The sequence below is a fragment of the Hemibagrus wyckioides genome, linkage group LG16 (assembly GCF_019097595.1).
Source record: "Hemibagrus wyckioides isolate EC202008001 linkage group LG16, SWU_Hwy_1.0, whole genome shotgun sequence".
NCBI lineage: Eukaryota > Metazoa > Chordata > Actinopteri > Siluriformes > Bagridae > Hemibagrus > Hemibagrus wyckioides.
The window spans coordinates 9,215,549-9,241,275 of NC_080725.1; the positions used below are offsets into that span (position 1 = coordinate 9,215,549).

The 25,727-nt window shown below is 38.7% G+C and overlaps 1 protein-coding gene across 3 annotated transcripts in view; it reads left to right on the top strand.

The window, feature by feature from the left end:
* ttc28 (tetratricopeptide repeat domain 28) overlaps window positions 1–25,727 on the top strand; it is a 199,615-nt gene that overhangs the window by 44,404 nt on the left and 129,484 nt on the right. The window lies entirely within an intron of this gene.

Sequence of the window (25,727 nt, forward strand, 5' to 3'; positions counted from 1 at the left end):
CAGCATTTGGCAACAATGCATGAAGTCATGCATATACAGGTCAAGAGTTACAATTAATTTTCACATCTATCTTTAGAATGGGGAAAAATGGCCGATCTCATTGACTCTGACTGTGATGTGATTGTTGTTGCAACCAGGCAGGCTGGTTTGGGTGTTTCAGAAACTGCTGATCTTCTGCAATTTGTAATGAACAACAGTCTCTAAAGTTTGTAGAATGAAATGAAAAACAAAGAAACATCCAATAAGTGGCAGTTCTGTGGGCCTTGGTTTATTAAAAAGGTTAAAAACTGGCTGGTTTAACCTGACAGGATGTCTGCGGTTCCACATATAAGCCCTTTTTACACCTGTGTTGAGTAGAATAGCATCTTAGAACACACCAACACCAAACCTTGACCACATCACGATCCACTCCTGTCAGGCAAGAACAGCAACCAGAAGCTACAGTGAGGCTATTTACTGAAACTAGCCAGTTGCTTGCTCCTTTAAACAGTCTCATCAACAGAGCCCTCCTTTACAGCTCAATGACAAGCCTTCCTTGGATGGAAGACGTGATGCCTACAGCAGTGTCTGGAGGGTTTCACCACATGTGTGGGTGTAGAACAAAAACAAAACAAAACAAAAATATTGTTCTGTGCATACCTGTACACTTTACACAATACAAATTGTAATGTACTATTACAGCTGGTCATTAATAATTAGCTGATCAAACATTTGTAAAGACTTAATCCTCTGTAGTCTTACACAATGTGCAGTTGACAGTAGAACTGATTTCATCTAATCTGAAATATGTTTAGTCTAATAAAGTTCATTTTGCTGTATGCCTATATCTCATTACAATCTGCCTCTGTTTTTTTTCCATTACCCCAGCCACATTTCCCACAGCAATGGCTAGTTAACATATTAGTCACCTAGTCTACTAGTCTACGTAACCTCTGCTGCCTTGCCCTTGTGAACTGAATTATAAGACTTCTGAATTCTAACCTCAACCACTCTCCACTTTACTTCAGGCTAACCCCTTGACCCAAATGAAACACTACAGTCAGTTTTTTTCCCTGTTTGTTGTATAAGATGAAAGCACAGAGGTGCAGGAACCACTCAATTTTTCTCAAAAAGAAACAATCTATTGCTTTTTGGAGTGGAACAGACGGAATTGTCAATCAGGCATTCAGCTCACACTCAGCTCTTTGTGCCACTTCTTGTCCGAACTCTCTCTCTCTCTCTCTCTCTCTCTCTCTCTCTCTCTCTCTCTCTCTCCGTATGCACTTCCAGAATTTCTTCATTCGCATTTTTCATGCCTCAATGTTGGTGGTGTGCTTATTTGCAATAAATATGCAGTTAACAGCCTTTATGAAAAAACAATGAAGTAGCAGCAGCCACGAGCATAAACAAATAACCTCGCTGCTGCATTATTAATGGATGGGCATGGGGTGGGGTGGCACGGAGTGCGGGCTGATATGCAGTTTGTGCTAGCTTCTAACTCTAACATCATTTCTCTGTGAATGTTGTGATATCATCGACTAGGTCCTTACTTGACCTCATCTGCGCAGCTGGGTAATGCAGTTGACACAACTACTAGTCACCTGGTTGGGTCTGTTGTCACCTGGGTCTCTTCTATCAAGCAGTTCATATCCTTGCTTATTAGTCAGTTCCTCAGGTAATTATATGGGTCTCTTACAAGACAAAGCAGAGTTACATCTGAATTAAACTACATTCACTCAGTAACATGATGGGCAAAGGCAGGTGTGAGATTTCACAAAGATCTTCTGAAAGCCTGGGTTATTTAATTAATGTATGTAATTGTGAACCCATCAAAGGTCTAGAAACTGTGAGCAGGAATATAGATCAGGCTGCTAAACATGTGACATAGACTGTTGTTTGTTGATTAGCTGAGGATTATGGGAGTTTGGGAGTTGGTGGCTTGGCTCTCCTTATCCTGGAGATATACACATAATAGGATGTAGAACCTACATAGTGCACTACAAGCTCAGTACAATCATTTTGTAAAACAATAATCTGTGCTCATATAGTCCTTCATAAAGAAAAGTATATAAAGTACATTATAGAGAGTAAGGTAACAAATAAAATTAATAGAGGGAGAGTACAATAAAATTAAGTCAGGACATATAGTACATAGACGAAAGAAGAAGAAAATGTTAAGTAACTTATGCAGCAAAATGAAATTACCACAAGGAAAATGAAAGAAAAGCTAAGCAAAATTAAAAATTAATAAAAAGCTAAACAGTCTCTCTTTAAATGTAAAAATAACTCTCGGGATTAACCTGTTTTCTACAAACGTGTTTTTAGCTGAAATAGTTTGAATGAACAGGCCTATTCTACATGTTGGTGGATCCCCTGGGCCACATGTCAGTGATCCCCTGTGCTCAGCTAGTCCCCTGACTGCAGGTTTGAACTACAGGGTTGAAGCAGAGCTTTTTGTAATAGAGCTCTTTGGAAGATTAAATAAAAAGAGTATTACAGTAATTCAGATGAGCTGACATAAAAAGACGTATGCAGAGGTTTAGCCTCCACCGATAGAGAGTATGTCAGTTCTCTGCTCTGCATTCCCCATAGGAAGGATTTCTGTTTTAACATTGTTTAGCCACAGAAAATTATGACACATCCAGATCTTTATTTTCCTGTACTGATTATCCAGGCTATTGGAAAACTTCAGGCATTCCACATGATAAATGATCAGACTTGGACAAACAAATACCAAGTGAAACATTCTTGGACATTTAAGTAGGATAAAAACCAGTTTATGACAGAGCCAAAAACCCAGGTTTGTAGCCAAGTAAATATCTTGTATTCATCTAAGTTAAAAGCCACACTGAGATCTAGAAGAGTCTATAGTCATGGGGAAAAGAATCTACAGCCTTCTTTCATATCTTTGTTTTTATGTCTAAATGATTAAAAGAATACTACTGTGGTCCTCAACAACTTCTACAGCTCATACATTTTCCCCAAAAAGAAGTACATTCAGAAACAAGGTGGGAAAATATAAGTGCACTCTTCCTACTGCTAGCTAAGGTACATGCGTCTTGATTAACTTTGAGATCGTCTAAGACTTTTTTGAATTCTGTGCTGTGCTGAACCCAGTCTCCTTCATTCAGGAGGATAGAATTTTGATCATGTTAGATAAAATCATGGTAGCTTTCAGTTGATCACAACAAAAAGAACATGTTCTTCAAATATGTAATCCAGTGCATTTTCGCTTATGCGTTAGAAACATGCATCAAGAGGAATCATTCATTTGTTTGTCAACAAAGCAAACACGATCATTCTAAATAATCTTCTGTTAAATTCATAGCCGTTAAATTCATGGCCAGTTTCGGTGAAGTATTTGTTTCGCCATACCAGGCACATATGCTGTTATTTCAATTATACTGATCATAAGAGATTGTTGGAAGAATACATTGTCCTCTGAAAGTCCCGTTCTTACAGAAAAAAACTCCATCATAACTCATTGTAGAAAGTTCAAAGTTTTTTTTACGGCACAGAGACTTCAGTAAATGGAGCACTCACCAAGTTTGATGCTTGTCCTACTTACCAACTTGTTCTCCTCTATCCTCCAGTCACTTAATGATCCTCCTGTGTCTTTGATCGATCCACTTTTTTTTTCAATCATGTCTCACTATTTTCTTGGTCATTGTTGTTCAGGGGATCAAATCTCTGCCCATGTGTCCCCTGTGTGAATGCAGTCAGTGTGACATGGCTGTCAAAATGCAGTTTGAATGAAAATGAAGAGAAATAAGTATTCAGGCTTGCTGTATTTGGACAATGCTAATGACCAGCATTAGTCATTTGCAAAAGCAAAGTACTTTACAAAGCTGTTGTCAGCAGCTTTGAGACGTCTAATGGTAAGAAGTTCAATTTTGTGTCCACATTTTGCCCACGTCTGTCTGTCTACTGTTTTTATTCAATTCCATCAAAGTTATGGAGGTCCATCTGATGGACGCACAGTTTCAAAAAAAAATTTTTTCAGTGGGAATCAAGTAATTAAATCAGGAGATCATCTTCATCTTCTAGGTCAGACCAGCACCTTGACTTTTATTTATTTATTTATTTATTTATTTATTTATTTATTTATTTATTTTCTTTAATTAGTTTGGCTGCATGTTTGAGGTTTGTTATCTTGTTGAAACTTCCATCTTTTCCATCTGTCTTGGCGGATGAGATTAAAGTCTTCCCTAATATGTCCCAGTACATCGGCACATTTGTAATGCCCCAGTACTGGTTGCAGCCATATATCATGAAGCTTTGGGAACTGAATTACTGCCAGAGAGTTCTGTTACCTTTTTTTAATGTCTTTTGTTTCTTTTGTTACAAAAGGAGTTCTGTCTTGTCTCACTGACATTCTGTATTATCGACACTTGCATTCCTTATTCTTATAGTCTGAGAGCGTGATGTAAGATCTCACATGCCGATCATGTCCAAGGACGATTAGTTGCAGGTCCGTGAACTTTCCACTGGCATATTATAGAATGAATTTTTACTGACAGGGATGTTTTAGGTCTTTTTAATGGCTCTGTAGCTCTTTTTTGTTCGGGTGTTGTTTAATATCGCTGCCATTAGGAAGCTGCAGGTGCAATTTGCATGAGAGATTTTGTTTTGTAGCATTAATATCTTAAACTTGATTTACTTTTATGAAACCATTTCACACACACACACACACACACACACACAGAAATACCTGTACTTTTCCCCAAAATCTATTTCATTTGAATTTTAATGTGCATTATGTTTTCAGGTTGTCTGTGCGTCCATGCAAGTTTCTTCTCATTTGTTAAAAACTAATGAAACACATTTTTTGCATCCAACAGGTGAACTGAACTGGGTCAAGGTCACTGGGAGGATATTTGTCTGAAATAATTTCTCTTCAGTAGCCCCCTTTATTTTTGAAGTATATTTTAAGGGTATTTCTGTTATAAAAATAGTTACAAGGAGTCAAAAGACTTAAATACCAAAATTAGTGTCTGAATAATTATTTCCCCTGATTGTATTCTTTCATTACACTGAGGTCCTATTTTACCAAATGCAGCACTGCTCTCCGTCATATCAGATCTAAAAAAAGAGCAGGAAAGAAATTCTAGAATGCAAATGCTTTTCTGCACCATTCCTATGCCACACCATGCCATCGGTATGATTGGAAACTGATGTAACAGATGGCCAGATGGCATACATCCAGATTTACTACAAAACTAACAGTCTAATGAACATTTAATAGCTTCAGAGACTGGGGTTATTCTAGTGCTTTAGCGTCTGTCCTTGCAGAACAGCTCTAATAACCTGATGAGTCACACAGAGTCACTTTAGCTCACATGTTGAGCATTGGTTGAGACACTGTATTATAACCGGTACCGATACGTTCAGCTCAGTCTTTGAGAAACGTGTTTGTGTGTACTTGCTGTCACTAGAGTGTTTCAGTACACTGTTTTCAGTCTCGAGCTTGTAGCTGTTCAGTTTAATGACTTTCCTGGGCTGCACAGTTATTTCTTTTCACATCTTTCATTTTGTTCTGCTTTTTCATTTTCAATTTTATCACACCGTGACAAAAAAAAAAATCAATTTTCTTTAAATGAAATATTTTCTCATTAAGCCTTTTTTTCCCCCTCCCCCCAAAAAGTTCTCACCCTTACAGGTTTAATAGAGTTTTTTGGGATGCATGTTATTCAGATTTGTGGACTGTATATTAATAAGATTTTCTTTTTTAGAAGCTTTGTTGTTCTAACTGCCTTAAAGATCTCTTAAAGTGTACGCGTGTCTATTTAAAGGCTTAATAGGTACTGAACCTGCCTTAAAGCCTACTGAATCTGTACTGAACTAATAGGGACATTTTAGAGAAAAATGAGGAGTAGGAACGCTATAAAGCCAAACACTATAGGATGGTGTAGGATATGATACTATGAAATACTTCCTGAGAGATTTGCAAGGTAGTGGATCTTGACTCTTTTTTTTTTTTTGACCTTTTAAGTTGTTTGCAAATATTTACAAACCTAAATGTTCACATTTTTAGTATTTTCCACCAACATGGGACCTCATTAATCAATCTCTTTGGAAAGTTGTGTGTAAATGTTTTCATAGGCCAAAGCGAGAAAAAAATTCCCACCAGATTTACAAGTTTCAGTAACACCCAGTTTATTTGTGCGCGTGTTGATGAATGCCAATCGGCCGTAAATTAGCAAGCGTGTTCACAGCACATCTGAGTTGCGTTTAGTGATGGCCACATCAAAGGCAAAACACACAGCCAGATGAAAATGACAAAATGACAACTAAACAGTGAAAGCGTGGCTCTGAAACACAGCCCCCAAACCACTTTCTTGCCCTTTTGAAAGCGATGTGGAATGTACTGTGCAAACATTAACTGCCTCATGCAATAAAAAAATTGCCAAAACATGGAATCTGTGTTCCAGATTAGGTGCTTTAGTGAAAGTAATGAATACAAAAATGTATTCATACCTTTTAATTATTTCTTTATTTTTTTGTATATTAGTGTGCATTTCTGTATAGCCTTAGCTATATTTATTTGCATTGTTTATACCGTTGATATATTACTGTATATATATTATATTTATATACTGTCTGTACATAAACGATATCCTGCTTTTGTTGACTTTGTTGTACTAAATTAAAAAAATCATCCCGCAGCTCCAACATAGACTCTTCTGAAATCTTCCTCCTTTAATACAGTGCTTTTCTTATGACTTGCTTGAATGACTAGTCTTATTTGTCTGCGGTTAATTGTTGTTAATGGGATACGACTGAGCCCAGAATTCTCATTACATTGTGCAATTGAAATAATTAAGCAAACTTCATGACCTAATTCGTATATAAAATTGCAGTAACCAGTTCATCCATAATTATACACTTTGAAGCCAATCAGTCGAGGTTGATATTTTACATAACCTTATACTTAAATTTACAGGAGACACAAAATACACACTTTTCTCATAAGCAACCGGATTTTAACGACTGCCACATTTCTATTCTTGTACATGTTCTCGAGAACAGTTTTTAAAATACGTTTGTTTGTATTGCAGTTTGTTAAGTAAGTGAGGCCCAGGGTCCTGTAAGTTTTAACCAGTATGTAGCTCTGAAAATATCAAGCTAAGAATTTCTACTTGAAGTTTAGAGAAAGAGTTGCTAGAGATAATATTTATATATTTTACAATAAAGATAAGGACTTCATACACTAAGAAGACCATAAAAATAAAAGCGTACTTGTCAAATAGATTTTGTTAATTACCAGCATACACATGTGCCCCATTGAATTACTAAGCAGAGAGTACTGTGTGCCATCTTCAGTTATCTAGAGAGTTGATTTGTCTTTTTATTTAGTAGACTGTACACAAGCTGCAATATGGATTGTCAGATAATGTGATTTGATGTATGATGCTGTATTTTTTGAGAGTTTCTCCATAATTAATTATTTCGGATGAAATAAAAAGAATAGCTGTTTTATACAGTACAGCCTGGCATCTGTCAGATTTGTCAACAACAAAAATTTTTTGCTCATGTGAAAAAGATTGAGGGTTGCTATGTATGAACTAATGTCATAAGCGTATGTATATCATATAATATCTCAACATATTTGGATCAGATTATAGGAAATATTTAGTGACGAATGATGTGATGAATTTTCCACCAGTTAGTACATTTTGTATGCTAGCTCTCCCTGATCATACAACCTAGGATAGCTTTAACAGAAGCTGTTGTGTTTAAGTTAACACATGCTATGTCCAAGACATTTGAAGCCAGGCAGACCTCAACTTTTTGAACTGCTGTGTCACAGGGAAGCATAACACTCAAAGGAAAGCACTATCTGCCCTCTTCCACATACATGAGCTCATGAGTGTCAGTCTCTTCACTTTAAACCATGGATGGCTGTGGCATCAACACAATTCGAGCTTGATCCCTTGATGTTCAAATAGAATGCTTTTCTGTTGTGCCACTTGAGAACCAGTTCTTTCAATTGCTTTCTTATAGTAGTGAGTGCTGTAGAAAAGCATCATTGTACCTCAGTGCTACATAAAATTTAAAACAACATGGAGAGCCTTAAGCCCAAAAATATAGAAGCTTAAAAACCTTTCATTGATGTTTCATTTATATAGGTTCTGGTGTCCATGCGAATGTAAGACAGTACCCTCAGCTAATACCCTGAATATATGCTGTTTGCCTGATTACCATTTCTGCCAAAATGCAATAATATAAACAAAAAAAGATATTGGTTTGAATACTCATGCAGTTTAGTAGGCTAAAAGCCGCCAGTAAACACTAATGTGCTTTTAGTGTGTGTCTCTGCATGTCTGTCACATTATAGATCCCTTGCAAACGTATAAATACTGCACACAGCATATCTGCAGACGTACAGTAGAACTGAAAGGCAACGAAGCTAACATTGGCTTTGCCACATTTACATTGACACTGAAACTCAAAATGTTTTTCTGTACAATTTTTTATACACCAGGCTCTTATCTTGTGCTGAGCATAAAGTAATATCAGAAATCACACCACAATTAAAGAAAGGTTCAGGAGTCTTGTGCCAGTTCTCCTCTAGCCAAGGCTGTGGATGATAGGCCTGAGTGTTGCCATGGCAACATGATAGGACCCCCCCCCCCTTTCTGTAATGTGATATGTCTTATCGGGTTCGGTTAAAAAAATGTTGTCTCTGCTATTTTATTTTGTGCATCGTTAACCACTGTTGACCCCCCTTTTTTCATCTTTGGCGGAGAGAGAGGGCTCATACTGGTTTCCCACAAACACCTCACACTTGCATTAAACAGAGCAAGAGCAGCCGCATGGATTTAATCAAGTATTTTGTTGTTTTCTCTTTCTTTTGCATTAGTCCCATCTCAACAGTTTCATTTAGCAAAAAATTAAACAGACAAAAAAAAGCCTCTTTCCATAGAGCTGGTCTGGATGTCTTTCAATACAATTTCAGTCTATCTTGCCAGGTCACATATCTTCTGTTTCAGCAAATATTATTAGTATGGATACTGTACTTTCCTCTCAAGGAACAACCAGTGATGGACAGCCCAGATTTACTTGTCAGAATTTTTTAACACCCAAGCTGTCATGCAGCTGCCCCTGTTGCCCTTTATGTCTCTGTGGCTAGCCCCAAGATATGACAGCCATGTTCCTTACGTTGGCTGTAGAAGATTTTCTCTTTTTTTTTGCACATAAACTACTATATTGCTTCTTTTGTTGATCTGTGTTTCTCACAGCCACTGTACCATTGATGGTTGTATCAAGGATGAGACTTGTGGCTAGGGGTCTGGGCACAACTCAGTTCCCCTTGTCAAAGATGCAGCCACATGCTTTTGCCCCTTAAGTCTAAGCAGACACACAATCAATACTAGAAATGATGGCTTCTATGGCAAACACTTCTCTATCAGCTTAGCTCAAAAAGGGCTTAACTCCTCAGTGGGCAAGCGGTTCTGCCCAATCGAGCCACAATGCTGAAGATCAAGCGTGCAAGAGAGGGCGCTGCTGGAAGGCCAGATGTTAAGTCTGTGAGCTTGATCCATAAAGTACTTTGCCAGCGTAGATGGGTGGCCTTATCTGTCCAATTAGAGCCCAGTGGGAGAGACTCACTGTCTTCTGTGAGCTGTTATTTTAGGCTATGGAGGCTAACTTGCATACACTGTTTTTTTACACATGCCAGTTAATAGATAAGTGAAGCTTCATGAATGCACTGCCAACTCATTTCTCTAGATTTCTGTAAGTAGAAGATGGTCACTGAATTCTAGAGAACCTGGACAAACACTACTGTAGTCCAAAAGTCTAAGGCAACTTGTTAAAATGCAGTAGCGACTTAAGTAAAAAGTAGAATATTTTGCATCTGAAACTTTTGCATCCACTCGAGCTGACTCCACAAGTTTGTGTAAACTTGTGCTTTAATGGAAGGAATAATAATAATAGAAAAATAATAATTCAAAACGTTCATACAAAGGAATTCATGGTCTAAGTTAAATGTGCTTCAACTTAAATAGTGTTAAATAGAAACAATGTACAATCTTGAATATTTCCTTTCTTTGTAAAACTTTTTGTTTATTTTAAAAAGATTTTCACTGTTTTGGGCCCCACTGTTTATACAGCTCTGGATTTTCCTGTTTTTCAGCTCAAATTTGGAAACTGCAAGTTCAAAGACATGTTCTTATGATACAGAGGAAGGAAAATGTAGGCATTTGAAGACATGGGGCTACAACCCAGGGAATAGAAAGTATCAGAGCTACGAGAGTACTGTTTGTGCTCCCCAAAACCTGGAAGCACTTGTCTTGGCAGATGGCTCTAATCCATCAGTAGGGCCTCTGGAGGACCATACAGAGAATGTGGAGAAAAAAAGGAGAAAGATCAGCAACTCTTTAATTTGACCTAAATCCTGGTGTAACTGAGAACGTACTGTGTCTTGCCCTAGAATGGCAACCAGGGGGACTGCTATATGGAGTCAGTGAGTTCTTCAATAATAAAATGATGGGCTGTGTCATTCCTTCTTTGTGTGCTATAAAGGCAGAAGGGCATGCTGTCATTAAGGCTTTTCTAAGAATTCCTTTTCCTCTCTCAAGTGCACTAAGACTTCTATACCATTCTAGAGGTGTAAGGCTGAAAGCCAGCTCCACAGATACTCCCTGCTGCCTTGCTTTTATGTGAGAGGAATCTACTGATAATAGCACAGCAGATCTCATTTGGGCAATTTATGGCACACATCTACACCCTGTTGCATTCCTGAGCTTCATCTCACAATGCAGTTGGGAGCAATTAGTTCCTGACCCTTTCAGTCAACAGATTCTCCCGCGCAAAAGAAATATTTCTTAAGATATAACACACAGAATTCGTAGGTTTAAAATCTTTCCATGAACTGTTATTGCACTTGAATTCCATAAATTCGTCAAAGCTGTTTCCAGAATGTTCTACCTAATGTGTACGGCAATGGGTATGTATATTACTATCTTAGGTATAGGTACAGGGGAGTGTGTGTGTGTGTGTCATGTGCATGCTTGCATGTGTTTGATGAAAGAGCTGCATGGCACAGCAACACTGATTGATGCTGATCATTGACTTCACAGCTGTGCTTTCTCCCCTTGGGCTCCATCTCAGGAGAAGAAGGAGTGTGTGAGTGTGTGTACATGTATGCCGTGGCAGCACACTTCAAACAGTGTAGAAGACCCTCCTTTCATCCTCTTCTTCTGCTCTATGTTTTGTTTTACACCAGTGTTACATCACAGCAAGCCTCTTTTGAACTCGAATTATGCTGATAATTGGTTATACAGTACAGTGGGAAAGTCTGTGATGTGTTTAGTGAATCTGGTGTTACTTTGTTGCCTGATGCACTTTTTTTGAATCATTCTCACCAGTGCCGTTGCAAATGTTTAATAGTGTCTTTTTCTTTCTCGTCTTTTTTTTTTCCAGCAGTGTTCATTATTATATTAATGAGAAGCATAGTGGAATATGGCGGGTGCTGAGCAAGAGGGGCGTAGCTGGAAACCATCCCTGCCTGGCTAATTAGGCTAAATCTACAAGATGACAAGTACGATGGTGTTGATGGCAGCATTAGCATGAATGTTGAAGCTGGGAAAGCTGATCTGTTTGAGTAGAGCATACAGACAAGATAGGTGAAAGAGATGAGCAGTCTTATGGACTGATGCTTCAGAGCTTTAGGTAGAGATTAAGCAAGTGGCAGTGGTATGACTATCAGATGGTAGTTGAATAGTATTGTTAGTAATGAAAATGAAGTAATTAAAATAAAGACACTCAGGATTTAATTTCAAATGAACGCTGGATACAACTGAATATCACATATTCATTATAAATTGTGATATTGTCTCTATCATTAAACTTTAAATGATTCACTGAACCATAAACTCTATATGGCCAAAAGTTTGTATATGCCTAAGCAACACACCACAATGTTGGAAGCCCACAATAGTATGTAACGAATTTGTATGCTGTAGCATTACAGTATCCCTTCACTGGAAACTCCAACCTGTTCCAGTATGACAGTGCCCCTGTGTACAAAGCAAGGTTTAAGAAGGTTGTAGTGGAAGATCTAGCAGATTCCTGACCTCAACCCCTCTGAACACCTCCTTTGGGAGGAACTGGAATGCTGACTGTGCTCCAGGTCTCTTCGCCCAACATCAATGCCTGACCTCACTAATGCTCTTGTAGCTGAATGAGCACAAATCCCCACAGCTATGCTTCAAAATGTTGTGGAAAACCTTCCCAGATGAGGAAGGTTATTATAACTAAATATCAAGTAACATGTTTCATAAATATCACGTACATTTGGTAGACCTGGGCAGGTGTCCACATATTTCTGGTCCTATATTGTATGTGCAAATGTGAAAATGTAAATTAAAAGCAGACCAATATTCATTTTAGAAAAACTGAAATTATTTTTCCACTTGGTCCCCAAGAACCCGGGTGTTGCATTTGATCTTTACCCTGGGGTATGAATATGAGCTTTCACACATGTAAAATCACTTATTACCATGAGGGAAAAGACCTTTTAAGACAAGACACAGGTGGTTGTTAACCTACACAAATCAGGTAATGGAAAATAAAATAAAAAAATTCAAAATAGTTAAAAATACAATTAAACACAAAACACTTATGTGCCATAACTGGACATTTGCCAAGAATGCGACCCATTGAGCACACTGCTGTCTCAGTCACAGTGATTAAAGAGGCGCAAAAGAGAAAAAAGCGCCCTAAGATGAGTTTAAGAGTTGCACAGCGTCGTTCATTCTTGTAGTCACGTTTGAGAATCTACTGTCAAACACCACTTACATAACAACCAGCTGTTTGGAAGCTCTACCTGAGAACATGTTATAAAACACAGCACCTGATCTACACCAGGTGTCTTTAGAACTACAGTTGGCATTATAGTGTGTCGATGGAAAACTCAGCTGAGAGCCACTTTATAAGATATATTCCATTATAAAAACCTCATTGATGAATTAGGGCTATTTGTGGCTGGTCCTTTAGAGGCTTTTGTGAAGATTGATGACGTCATGAATTCTACTAAGTACCAGGATTTTTCAGCCCAAAACCTGGGTGCCTCTGCCAGGAGGTTCATAGATTTGAACCCTACTGAATCCTGTATAAAGAGGAAAGTCATCATGCACAAACCTGAGAATGTAAAGAAGCTTAAAATGACCAGACCAAGATCCCACTACAACACTGGGTGTCTGATCAGTTGATTTTGGCTTTCATATGACTCGGGTGTAGCTTGACAAACTGACAAACTGACAAACTGCTGCTTTAAAATTCTGCCTAACGAGAACAGATACAGGTATAACATTTGTGATAAAGTGTTCAGCATAAATATTTAATATGAATATTTAATATTTAGAGTGTGGACCCTGCTAAGCATGAAAAAAAGAATGAGCTAAATGATACTGTGATTGTATAGCAAGTCGTGATTCTTGCTATCCAGAAGCCCATAGTGTAGCGGCCAGGACAGGGCCTGGTGTGATTGATGGTTAGACGGCAAATCTTGGAGGAGAACAGGCAAAATGGTCAGGAACTGAAAGAGATTCAGAAGCTTTTCCATTCTTACAGTGACCTTTATTTCTGGCACTGGGGATTCCACTGATCATACTCATGAGGGAAAGCGCATATTGAAAGACGTCTAGCACACTGGAAATAATCCTTTTGATACGTTTTCTTATATAAAGCTGCTTATATGGCTTGGCTTGAGGTGCTACATATAATTTTTAATCACAGAAACTGGCACCAGTTCTTAGATGGGATTGGTTGTCAGAGGACTGATTTCTGATCCAGCATAAGCTGAGCTGTTAACTGCAGTTTTGATCATGTGGTGTATAAAATACACAGCAGTATGACAACACAGGTTTTTTTCTTCCTTTATGGGCACTAGACATAACTAGTGATAATGAAGGAAATTTTCTCCCGTAGTTTTGATGGGATTATCTGCCTTGGTTTATGATTATTTTCGAGTAAATATACGACCAGTGTGCATGCATTATTTACCTAAACCCCCAACACAATTTTGTACTGTTTTTCTTTGCCTTTCTCAGATGACAGCTTCATTTATTTAGTTTGCCGGGGGCTTGCTTAATGCATCAACAACTCCAATAAGAGTTCTCCATGTCTCCTAATTAGGCAGAACCTTGGGGTGGACAGTTTAGGGAGTTAAAACAGGTGGGACTTCATCTGGGAGCCTTGACCTCTGTCTGAGCCGTGTTATAAAGGTCTTCTCTGTGCGCAGCTTAAAGTACAAGTAAAGGTAAAAGAAAAGAAAAAGGTATATTCTGGGGGAATGAATCAGCTTAGCTCAAATTCAGAGACAGTATTGAAGACAAGTATGTTAATATTGCAGAAGATAAAAAAAGCAGATGATAAGTGTACAGAGAGAGTGCATTCTGTGTGGGCAGCTTGTCAACTTGCATGGCTGGAAATGAACTCACCAGGTTGAGATCTTAGTAGCTGGACATCTTAGTAGCTCTAAACACCCTGAGCCCTAAAAGCTGAATAAAAACTGGAGCTGTAGAAGGCTCAAAAAGGCTCTGTAGCCATTTAACACAGAGTAAGCCTGCGGTTAACGACCATCTCCAGGATTTTCTGGTAACGGCTCTTTCTGGCCATTGAAGACTCTATGGGTAATTTGGTGTTGGCCAACCAGGCACTCCTCAGTCCAGAGCAGCCACTTGCTCGGAGAGTTAATCCTTTCATCGCCTGTATGACCCCACTCCCTTTTCATCACCTATGCCATTTTCATTATTGATAAGAGCGTTGTTAAAAAAAATGCTTTTCCAAAACCAGAAAATCTTTTGTAGCTGAATTCTCAAACTGCTGACTCCGACAAGAAAGATCAACGGACGGATTAATTTGGGAAGATGATAGAGTAGAAGCAGCGTGAATAAGGCCATAATGAGCATGCATTCCTTTGACTCTAGTGCCGAAGGATCAGCACGTGCCTCTCTCTAATAAGCGCCTTTCAAGATGCTTTCACTCACGCCGCCATCTCTTAGTCATGAAATATGCATGGTGCAAAGCCTCCACTCAGCTCCCACTGGACCGGCACAAGATAACTTTTTCCACCTGATCAATGCCCATGCAGTTGTAATATGCCGGTTCCGGAGGTGAGAGAGATAGTAATTAGATTATAGGGCTAGATGTGAACTTTTCCCAAGCTACGCCTTTAAGCGGCAAAGCTATTTGTTTAATAAATACCCTCATGTAGTCTTGGGACTCCCAATCATTCTGCTCCTTGTGTACAACTGCTGTAGTTAAGGCACCAAATTACCATCTTATACTCAAAGACAGATTATACACAGAGACACCACTGGCTTAACAAATTTCCATTATTCTCCTTGATTAATAGGAGTATATCATACTATTAGTTTTAAATGTCATATTATAGCATTATGCCCTATTGCATTTGTCGCATACAACTCACAGTGCACCCTACTGTTTCCGACTTTGGTAGTCCTGGTTTGCTGAAGCTCACAATAATGGCAATGTGTGACTGTAAATTTTTTTTTAAAGGAAATTGGTTCATTAAAGCAAGCCATTTTATGGCTTTGTCACATTATGGGTAACCTAACAGTCTTTTCTGTCTTATTATTGCTGTATTTTCTGACAGTACGCTCTCTCTTTTCTCACAGGTTCTAGTTTATTGCCTCTTTACAGACCAATTAGTTCAACAAAACGCAATCCAAAGCTTTTCTTTTCCAGAGTTTCCATCCATAGGATCTACGCCACTCATTAATCTCTGTGTTGTTCTTTCTTATACCCCTTTGTCCTTTTCTACAAGACAGGGGAGGTTATGGAGTCCCAAAAACTTTTTCATTTTCTTTTCCTCCCTTACGCTTATCTCTTCTTCGCTCTTTTGCCAACCATAAATAAGGCCAAATTTTAGTACTACACTCCCTCCCTTTTCTTGTCTTTGAACTTCAGAGCTATTTAGACATAGAGAGCAGCTTCTACCTCAACTGGCATGCTTTTAATGCAAGTCCTAATACATAGCAGGCATGTAGAGATATACTCTATGCATGCAGGCTGAAAGGACAGTAATGGACTTAAACAAGGCCCGAGGTGCATCTTAAATTGTTCGACCTGATGTAAATACACCTTTCCCGTGCCTCTAAGAAAATCAACTCTCACAAAGGCACTATTTGTCATACACATGATTTTTTTCTGTTTCTCACTCATTTTTTTTTTTTTTGGAACATACAACAGCAGGATATAATGCCACTCTGCAAGAACGCTCCTTCTGTCAGCTGCTGTAAAGATCCTAATATGCAAAACAGGAATAAAACGCTGTGTAAATATCCAGCAGCCTCATTAATTTTAACTGCAACCTGTTTTGGTGTACCCGAATATCCACTCCTCTCGCTGATGGCAATTTCCTTCGCCCATAAAGGCACTTTAAAACAAATTTCACACCTCCAGTAAAAAAAAAAATGACACACTCCTGAAATCGACACCTTTTATATTTACCACTAGGTATCAGGTGTTAGATTAGTTGGTGAAATGTCTCTCCCTGTCCTATAGCAGACAGCTTTCAATACTTTTTCACAAGCACTGTCAGGAATCATTTGCGGATTTAAAAAGCATCAAATGTAGTGGTGTCTGTGCTTGATAAATATACATACTCTCTCACACGTACACCTGAGAACCTCAAATTCTGAGTGACGAGTGATTTATTTGCCGAGGCATCTTGCGCGTTTTGGCTCGAGAGGCATTCACGGGTGGCATCACCACGGTCAGCTGAAAGTACAGCTGGAATCAAGTTCACCTCCAGAAACCAAGAGTTGTGTCCGCACCAAAAAGCTTCAAACTGAATTTTAATCTTCAAATAGAGATTAAGGTAAATTGATATTTATTTGTCTGTTAGTGTGAAGATCAAGTGCTGCCTCTTTTGATTCTCCTCTTTTTAGCTTCTCAATTATTTAGAGCTGAACGCTAACATATACATCATACATGCACTATAAAGCCAACCTGACCATCACATCAGTGTGTGCTTTTTGAAAATCCCATCTCTCTTGACTGTTATAATACCTTGCACAGTTCTAGGAAGGTTTGCTGCAAGATTTTGGAGAGTGGCTGTTGGGTTTTTTCAGTAGGGTTAAGATCAGGGCTCTGTGTGGGACTGAGATTTTCCACACCAACCTTTTCAAATCATGGACCTTCTTTGTATGCAGGAGCATTGTTATGCCAGATCGGGTTTGGGGTCTTTAGTTCCAGTGAAGGAAACTATATTGCTACAGCATACAAAGACATTTTATACGTTTGTGTGCTTACAGATTTATGCCAACAGAAGACTCACATATGGCTGTGATGGTCAAGCGTTTGCATACTTTTGGCCACGTAGTGTACTACATAAGAAATAAAAACATGATGTTATAGGAAAATAACACGTGATTGGGTTGTTGGTGGTGTGCAGCCAGTCACTGTTACCATCCTGAATTTATTATTTTTTAAAATAACAGCACATCAAACATCATGGTTTTTATTCCTCTTTTTTATTTATTTATTTTTAAATGACATTTAATATAAAATTTCAAGGTTTTTATGCATTTATATTTATACATGCTTCGACATGCTGTGGACTGTTTGCTAAACAAGTTATCACATCCAATATGAAATACATTATGCTAGCTATAAACAGTGCGTCACATGTCATGGAGACTTCATATATTTACATAATTAAATTTCATTTATTTATTTATTTATTTATTTATTTATTTATTTAAACCAATTTCTGTGGCTATATATCAGTTTTAGGAGGAATTTGTTGCAATAGAAACGATAACGTATTAGAATGTGTACACCCATGTAATTACATTTGCCTTGTACCTGGCATAATTGTAAAGGTTGCTGAGAAGAAAGCGAATCCAAACCTACTGACCAATCAGAATCAAGAATTCAACAGCATTGTGATGTAATACATCTTCATACACAGATATTTACCACTTACCAAAGAGTCGTTATCTGTGCTAACACCAGGGGGACCACACAGCTCTTTCTCCCCCCTCCCCCCCAACTCTCTCTCTCTCCCTCCCTCTCTCTCTCTCTCTCTCTCTCTCTCTCCATGTTTCTGTAGTGTGTACTGTGGCTCCCTTGTGCTGTGCTATTATTGATCTGGGTACAGATGAAACCCGACTGCTTTTTAACAGCCATGTTGATTTAAACAGCATGTTAGGCTCCGTTCCATCGATATCTAGTGCAGATGAATGATTAAACACAGCTTTAGCAGCCTTGGCGCCTTCTTAAATAAAGCGTTTTCATATAAGTAGCGACGCTTTGTAGATAAACAGACCCGCGTACATTGCAGTAATTGGGGCCACTGGTTGTTAGGGGAAGCAATGGAAAGGATTTAATCAAACTTCTCTATCACGGCTGTGGAACGTTAGAATGACAGAACGAATGCCTGACGTTAGATTCAATTTGATTTTGAAACCAGGAGGTTTCATTCCCACGAGCACAGTGGAAGTGTAAGCCTCAGGAAAAGGCTATCGCTTTCCGAGTTTTTTTTGAACAGAAGAAGGTGCCATGTTTATAGAATTAGCTTTCTCTTTCATCAGACTGATTTCAGTAAACGATGAGATCACAGCTTAATGACACTACTTCATTTGCTAACTTTGTTAGCGCCGACTGGAAGACGCAGCATTCATCAAAGAAGCGCAGGGTGTTTGTCATTTTATGAATTATTGATTTAACTGTTGAATTTTAAACGATGGGCTGTGGCATGCTGTAGCATCCATCTTTCATCTAAGCACCTTATTATGCAGAATATGTGAACAGAAGAATGTGAAAAGCATGGCATTAAAAAAATAAGCTTTATATGTTTGATTATGTAGATCTCATATAACTGTGAAATGACAGAAACAATAAGTAATCGCATCTATAAATTTATATATATGTATATCTATATATCTGTGTGGGTGTGTGTGCATGCACATGGTTCCTGGAAGCTGCAATGTCATATGTGGTCAGTGGAAGTTCACTGCTCAGTTTGCACACCTCTGATTGTGCTGTTTAGACGGTTCTTGCCCTCCGGCTAAAATCAGGCAGGGTGACAAACCAGCATGTATACTCAGGCAGCTCTTATTAAGTTAGTAGGATATTCAGGGGGTGAAGGCGCTGTAGAACAAAGCTTAATGCTTTGCTAAATCCAATTGCCTGGAGGTCATTTGCGGGCCCTGCGGCTAGCGCTAGTGATCTCTGTGTAAGGTCATTGTATATCTAATAATGGGAGACAGTTGCGTAGTGCTTTTATACACCGACTCCATCCCTTGTGGCCCATTCAACCAAGAGTATATCTTCTCCTGCTTGACCAGACCCCGCACATCCAGGAACGGACCCTATTCCCTTCAGTCCTGCCCCGAAAGGATTTCCTGACCCATAGCTGGGAGTGTACTGCCCATCTGACCCTTTCAATCCCCATGAGGGATTTCCCCGTGAAGCAATGGGGTATCCAAAATGTCAATCCATCTTCATCAGAAACAGAGAATTCAATAGTAAGCCATTTTTGGTGTAAAGAGAGAAAAGGTATAGCAGATGTGTCTTCTTAGAAAGGGATAGGAGTGACTGAGAGACTGGTGAGAGGATGGTGCTCAGTGTAGATAGAGCAAATGTGGCTTAGCGATAGAGGCAATATTAATTAACAACTCTGATTATAGCCCAGAGGGTCTAGTATTAACTCACACTGATACAGTCTAAAGACTTTCAAGATGCCCTTAAATTTAAGATAATTCATCTCTCTCTCTCTCTCTCTCTCTCTCTCTCTGTATATACTGCAAACACTTCTACAGAACTATTTTCTGCCACACTGAAATCTTCTTGTAAGCTGTGTATTCAATTCTTTCCTTGGCACTCCACAAAAAATGTCTCAATCTTAGCACTGTCAACATTCAGCAACTTCTGTAACGAGGAGCAACTGATTTCTCTAACATTACCACATAACGTTACTCTGCACCTTTATTACACCCCAGAATTCACCTCCGTCAGTGTTTTTTTTCCTCGCTCGCTCAAACATTGCCCTCTTAAACGATGAAGATGCTTCAAGAGCTTTCATCGCCAAAAAAAGAAACGCAGATGCAGTACGTGGCTGGTAAATCAACAGAGACGCTAAAAAAAGGCAGCTGTGCTGATTTCCTGTACGTTCCTGATTGGGAAAGCAGGCCTGGGCTGGAGCTTCTTGGCAGCAGATGGATGTGTTGCTCAGGAGCAGTGATTTTCAGAAAGCTCGATTTAGCATCTCCAGTTTAAGATGATGTGTCTAATAAAGGCATGTCCTGTCTGAGTATGAACACAAATAGAATTTGTACTGTTGAATACATATATAACAAACACACAGTGTCTGATTCATTAGGCTGTTAAAGCTATTATGTATATTAAAAACAAACAAACAAAAAACATGGGGACATGTTAATATAGAAAAAATAATCAATAATGGTGTGCTGTCCCACAGAAAACTTCAACATTTTAACAATTACATGTTTTATTATGTTTATGTGGCCATAGTCAAGTGGTTACTATGGATCCTAGCCTTTCTGACCAATCAGATTTGAGAATATCTCATGCAGTGCCATGGGATAGAAGCGAATTTAAATACTTTGTTAAAATCACTGCTAGTTTTTGATATTATGTTTGTCTACTGACTCAAAAAGCATAAAATCAGGAATATCCCTGTTAAGGTGGGGACCTGTCCAGAGACCACTCAAAACATGCCTGTCAGTCAAAATCAACCCTTCAGTGGACAGTAGTTATATTGTATGAATGCAGAGGTCTTCCGTTGAACTTGTAAGAGGCATGTTGTTGGACATTAGGTCATTTGCACGGCTGACATATTACACTCGACAGGCACAATTAAAGCCGTATATAGATTAATGCCATACTAAACGGAACAATTTTCCACCGTGGCCATTTTTGTCTCTTAATAGCAAAATCTAATTAAGGACTAGTGCAAAAGGTGAAGTTGAGCATCTGTGCATCCAGTGCACATGATCACCAATTCAGGGTCATTTGTATCAATCGGAGCTCATTGTGTTGTGAGTGAGACACTTGAGCATTATTATTCACAGGGCAAGTGGTGTCCTGCCCCCTGTTCCTCCTTCACTGCGAACACGTGCAGCTTGTGTGTGTGTGTGTCATGGTGCCTGAAAAGTGCTTAAAAAGCATGAAGGACCTTTCGTGACTCATTTCTAATAAAAATGCGAGATAAATAATCAGTGGTCTAAATTACTATATACATTCCTCAGCTTCAAAAAGAAATAAATGTGCATGGTGAACCAATCCAAAAGCAGTGAAGGGAAGGAAAAGGATACCTTTCATTTATCTTTTGCCACTAAGGGTGGCATTCGTGCCTTTTGAAATCAGAGCCCATGGTATTATCATTGAGGGATTAAGCCAGATTTCCAAAGGAGACACATTTCGACCCGGTGCTAAAGCAAAGTAAACAACCACGGAGATCAGTCTTTAAAACCAAGCCAAAAAAAACGGTGTCACATTACCTGGGGTTGTTATTGACACAGACTGAAGACGGCAGCATGGTGTTGGATGCAATTTGTGGGTGACGGGGTGATGGGCTGCTTCCAGCAGAAGGCCACAAGCACGTCAGCTTCAGTCTGGCGTTACAGAGTTACAACAGAAGAACAGCGTACTCATAAACCGCACTCCGTTCTGGAGGCTCTTTCGGATGGAATGCATCGAAACCGAGGCAGTTCATGCTTCTAAAATTATGCTCTTGGTATGAACGCCTGTGTACTTGAAAATGATCGAGGAGGTTCCTTGGCTGAACTACCACCCCAATACACAATTTAAGTGGGTTTATATCCAAATATATAATATTATGATGGAAGCTAGGAAAAAAACGCTGAAGTTATGCACTAAAGTTTATACAGAAATATTTTTTTTCTTTTTCTCAGCTAAGCATGCTTCATTCATGCTTGCATACAAAACATTTAGTTTTTCTAGAAAATGGGTTGCATGGCTTCTGTCTGGCAGATGAATAAAAATATGCAAAAAAACATAGCCTCTCACAAAATTCAAACATAATACACGATAATAAATTAAATATCATTTGATTATTTTTGCGTGGATTGTATTTTTTGTGGATAACAATATTATAAATACACTTATGGAGCAGAAGCCTAGCTAGGCAGTGTTTGCTCTAAATGCATGGCCGTCCATCTTGAAATGCCGCATAACACATTTGTCTCCTGAGATTTGAAGGCAGCATCACATATATCATTTGACGTGGCTAAAAGAACTGCCGCTATAAATTCCGAAAGCAAAGGAAACGTAGCCAGTTTAGCTGCAAACATTTGAGTGTTCTCAGGTTTGTTTATTACTTCCTGGATTGCTTGACTTCCTTGGTATTCTAGAGAGCGTTTCATTTTGCTCTTGAGCCTTTACATCAATATATGGAAATGACAGCAGCAGCTAAATTTGCATGTAGCTCTTATATATCTGGTATATTTAGCCAGTTCATGTAGATCTAATGAAGTCAGTATAAATCCTGCTAGTATTGGTTGCAGATGAACACACATACACATAAAGCTTTTTTAGCTAGCTAGTACAATATCAGCTATGGATCTATAGAACACATTAAGCTGGAATTTTCCCAGCCGTTTGGCAAAGCCTTCCGTGCATTGTGCTTCATACAAAAAAAAAAAAAAAATGGTCCAGGCTGAAATGTGCTGAACAAACCTTTACGCTCTGAGCTGAAATCCTGAGGGACCCAGGGGAAAAAAAAATAAACTTCAGCAAAGATACATTTGCTTTTCGACAGCCAGGAACAGCACAATGTTTAGCGGTTTCCCCTTACACCTTCTGCTCCAGTGGATATGTACTGCCGTAACTGCACTCCTATACTCACTATACTGCAACACAACCAAGCAGGTCAAGCTGATGACCAGGTGATCATATGTGTACGTGTGACATAACCGATTCCAGTAAATGGCTCTCTGTGTAGTTTCATGTAATTAAATGGATTTGGAAGGGTGTGATACATTTTGAAAATTTAACAGTGTTTACATAGTACATAAAAGTGTGTGCGTGTGTGTGTTTAAACCAAGGATATTTTGCTTTCCTCAAGCACCCTTTAAGCACTAGACAGAGCAGACATTCACCTCTAATTTATTTGCAACAGGACGAAGTTAAAGAGATAACTAACCCACCCAGTGTTTTTTTTTTTCTTTCAGTGTAAAACAACAGCACATTGCTAAAAAAATGGTCAACAATTCACCAGATTAAACCATGAATGAGTGATCTGAACATTAGCCTCCATTTGTTTTCTTTTTCTTCATGCTTTCATAGTTTACGATTTAACTAAATCCTTCAGGTAAACAGTGTACAAGGCTGCTTTCTTGTAACTATTTTCCAGTGAAGTAAACCAGTCCACTCTTCATGCAGTTGTGTGATGAAACTGAAGATGCACTCAGAGTATCAACCGCTGTGCCCAGGGTGCTGTATTTTTGTGTGTGCCAGTGTGGTGTGTAAGGCTGTAGGTGTTGGATGTGGATGAGAGCAACAATGAATAAATATTACAGCTACTTTAATAATAATGGAGTTAAAGATATTCAAATTTACTACATAGTTTCTTTCATCTTCAACTTGTGATTGAACAGCAGTAGGGTTCCAACTTATATGAAATCAAACATAAAATAATGGAGTATTGATGACCTAATTTCATGCATAGTCTACATTGCTTGATATGTAGCTGATTTTGCCACGGAACATCACACGTTAGCTATTTGTCAGTGTAATCCAATGCAATTTATTTAAATGATGCAGAACTTTAGTTGTTTCCCAACAGAAAATGGCAAAAGCTTGACTCACAGCACTCGAGTGAGTAATTTAGCATTTAGCATTTAGACTTACATATTTGCCTGATGCCTTTATCTTAAGCAATTTACCATTGAGGCAGGATCCAGCCAAGAAGTGAAGGATTTAAGCGTTCTCAAAAAGGTGCTCAAGGGCACAGCACAGGCTCAAGGCCCCCAATCAGTCGCCCAGAGCCTTAACCACTGAGCCACCACTTCCCCCTGTAATGACAGTGTGAGTTTTGGAGTCTGCCACAGGAATCGCTGAACCTAAGCCATTGTCAAAGCTCCAAGCTGAACACCACAATAGGCAGCATCTTGGAAGTCATGGGGCTTGAGGCTTGTCCCACATTCTCCTGTTCAAGCCCTCATGCACCATAGCTTCACACCTGGACAATGGGTCTTATTTATCAAGCAAATGGAGCATTTGCACAAGAAATGTAGTATTCATGATGATCCTGTGAGTTTGGAAACACTGTTGTATCATAAAAGAACTCCTGTACTGGGGATTTACTAATGAAAACCTTTAATAATCAGCTTTGAACTGGTGGGAGTTACTGTAGCAGTAAATGTACTCATCCAGCTTGATAAATGGGGCACCAAAGTGCAGATTTTTGCTAGACTCGGTAGAGGACCACAGAGATTAACACGCTGTTTGAGACAGAACCACAACTAAGAAGACAACTTTAATTTCACTCACTTAATCACTTAATTTCACCTATTTATATCAGTTGCACATGAAACTAGCCACTCAATAACAAAAAAGAAACAGAGCCCTATAAAGAGTTAGTGTGTTTCTGTAGCTGACACGCTGCAGTGGCTGAGCTGCATTACAGGAACATTGAATGGACACCATGATTAGTCATCAGTGGTCATTTTGTCGATTTCAGCGCTCTGTGAGCTTTGCCTTTTATGGGGTTTTGTGGACATTACTAAATGCAAATCAGATGTGTTGTAAATGTGATCAGACTGGATATTTTTTTTTATTCAGTTTGCCTTACAAATACATTTACACACAATGAAGCTCATCATTTTTTAGTAAAGTTGTGTGAATTTTTCTACTAATTCAACCCAAACTAGAAATTTCCCCTGATTTTCTAAGTACTTGTGTGTGTGTATGTTGATGAATTGCAATCACTCGTAAATTACCAGGCTCATGCACAGAACAGCTGATTTGCATTTCTTGACGCCCACAAAACTCATAAGGGCAAAGCTCAAACAGCTGAAACGCCAAGTAAATGGCAAAAATGAAGAAGAAGTGAAAGCTTTTTGACTTGCATCTAACGCAAAGAAAATATTTATTATTTAACAGTATAATAACCAATTAAAATAGACCAATATCTGAAGCTGGATTACAGATAAGGTGAATTAGATGTGAATTAAGTATATAAGTGTATAGAGTATATATAGTATGACACCATGCACATCACGCACGGCATCTCAGGCAGGGAAATCTGTGTCTCAGCAACTATTTCAGCTACCACACCCATCCTGATGCCATGTTGGAGAATTGTTATGACACATTGCAGCTTGACACATACCTAATCAGTCACTTATTGGCCACTTAGTGCTGGCTCAGATAAATTCTTCCTATTGTACAACTGTATTAGACTTTATTCTTAATGCAATGGCAGGGCTTATTTGTCTTAATTTATGGATTTGTTAGCTCCTTTTCTTTATTTAATTCATTATTTCTTTAGGCAATGCCTTTAATATGAGATGACACGGTTTAAAAAAATATTCATTGTTTGTGTGTGTAACTGAAATACATAAACTATTTAAGCTTGACAGAGTGATCATCATAAATTGATTTGATGTGATTTGAAGTCAATCAGTTGAGGTTTGCATTATTTATTGTTCTTATGCATCACATTCTTACCACACACACACACACACAGGAGCACACGTATGATACATTTTTGTGAAATGATGGGA